General features: G+C 51.9%; 1 protein-coding gene across 3 annotated transcripts in view; it reads right to left on the bottom strand.

Moving 5' to 3' along the window:
• LOC113215378 (calcitonin gene-related peptide type 1 receptor) overlaps positions 1-2,049 on the bottom strand; it is a 134,234-nt gene that overhangs the window by 108,214 nt on the left and 23,971 nt on the right. For 2 of the 3 annotated variants that reach the window (XM_052273999.1, XM_052273997.1), the window contains exon 2: positions 1,939-2,009. The gene's annotated coding sequence lies outside the window, so the exon portion shown is untranslated. Of the gene's footprint in view, positions 1-1,647; positions 1,782-1,938; positions 2,010-2,049 lie in introns of those variants that run through there. The other variant, XM_052273998.1, reaches the window with a different exon arrangement.

Here is a 2,049-nt window from a genome sequence, read left to right on the forward strand (position 1 = left end):
TCTCTCTCCGTCCCTTTTATTCGCTTTATGATGCTCGGTAGACAAGCGGCCCTTCCCGCAAAGACAAACGGGGGCACTTCATTCTTTCACTTTGACGCAACATTAGTCAAGGCCCCAGACAAGGGGACCATAGCATTTTGGAACTCTTCGAATACCCCCCTCCCCCTCCCCCTTATGCTGCGCAGACGGGCCCCGCGAGGCCGGTTAGGGGGGTCCATTTCGCCCCCGCCAGCCTGCTTCCCCTCCCTCTCTTTCCCCCCTTCTCCTGTGCAGAGGGAGGTGGGGGGCGTGAGCTAGGAGAAGGATAGAACGCTGCATCTTTCTCTCTTGCAACGAGCGAGGAAGAGGAGAGGGGATGAAAAATACGAGACTAGTATACGTGCGCGGCAATCCCCCCCTTTTACTCCAGTGAGGCGCCCGGCCGCGTCAGAATGCCCCTCTCCCTGTCGCTTTGAGGCAAGGTCACGTGGAAAACCATGCGAAACGAACCACACCGCCAATTTCATTACGTTAGCAGCGCCCTGAATTCATAAGGTAGCCAGCCAGCAGGGGCAGGAAGCGCGGGGAGAGAGAGAGGGGGAGGGAGGGAGGGAGGGAGGGAGAGGGAAAGAGAAGGGAGATGCTATAGGGGAGGGAGACAGAGCGAGAAGCAGAAGACGGGCAGGCTTCTGCTCCACCACCTCCACCACCACCACACACTGTGCCGTGTTTAACGTTAATGACCCGCCCTTGCCCCGCGGCCACCATATTGCTTGTTTCCTTTTTATTGCGGCTTAATTAACACCGACGTTGCTTTCTCTTTTCTCCTTTTCCACTTGTTTTTTTTCCCAAAATGTTGTCAGTACACCACCACTACCATACCCCGCCACCATCCCGGCGGCGGCGCGTCGCGCCCGTATACCCCCACAGCCTTGGGCGAGGTAGAGCAAGCTCTGCCCGCACAAGCCGGGGCACAAGGCCCTGTTCCGCCCCGTGTTCTACACCTTGGGTGCAGAAGGGCAAGGACAGGACTCGAACTCGCTCGAACTGACTAGCTCTCCATCAGGGCATTGCGAGAACCTCGCGCCTTCTGCCGTACAATACGCACGGCACAATACTCACACCCAGAAGAGCGTAACTTTGACTTAACGAAATCACGAACTGACGATATTTTCGTTGATTAGAAGAAAAATTTATTTAACTCAAAATTTGTTCAATCTGACAAAACTTTCGTTCTGTGAAAGAAACTTTTTCGTTGAATGAACGAAAAAATTTTCTTTGGTTTCCGGCACGAAATTTTCGTTGAATGAAATAAAATTTCTTTAATTCAAAGTAACGGTTTTCTGGGTGCACTATCTCAGCCTCTTTTTGTTTTTGAACGTCTAAAGGTATCTCCAATACCCTCAAAACGACGTAGGATACGAATGTCTACCTCACCTAAAATTGAAGAAATAGAGCACGTAAACTTATTTCAATTTTTGACAGCAAATCTTTAACCTGCTCTATGTACCTTTACCTGATATCAAATTTCATCGTAGTTCATTTCTATAGTGCGAAAAAATCAGTTTTCACTTTAACTGATGCTGGTGTCCGTCAAACCCAGCCATCTCTCAGATAGGTAAGCTCTGTTTTACACTCTGAATTTTAGCCCAATACCTTATAACTCACCATAACAGATATTATTCACAATTGATTTGAATTAATTTTTTCGCCGAGCGGCGTCTATGTTCTTTGCCTTTCTCCGCGTCACTGCGCGGCCCGACCCGCTGGCTGCCCCGATGGACTGCCACGGCTGCTCGTCCGATGGGTTTAATAATAGCCTTCCCTCTGCCACCGCTGAGGGGGTCCGTCACGAGTGCAGCTGCAGCAGCTGCCAGTAGGTGGGAGGAGCAAGTAGCAGGCTCGCGGTCCAGCCGCTGACGACGTGTTGGCTGATTGAGCCCCTTCGTCGCCACTCACCTGATGAGTCATGGAGCCTGGCGGCGGCCGGCGGCGACTGGGCGTCCCGGGGCCATCGTGTGGTCGCGAACCTGCGGGCATAATAAATATCGCATTAGTCACGTCACGAAC

The sequence above is a fragment of the Frankliniella occidentalis genome, unplaced genomic scaffold (genome assembly GCF_000697945.3).
Source record: "Frankliniella occidentalis isolate FOCC.00 unplaced genomic scaffold, Focc_3.1 Scaffold324, whole genome shotgun sequence".
Taxonomy (NCBI): domain Eukaryota; kingdom Metazoa; phylum Arthropoda; class Insecta; order Thysanoptera; family Thripidae; genus Frankliniella; species Frankliniella occidentalis.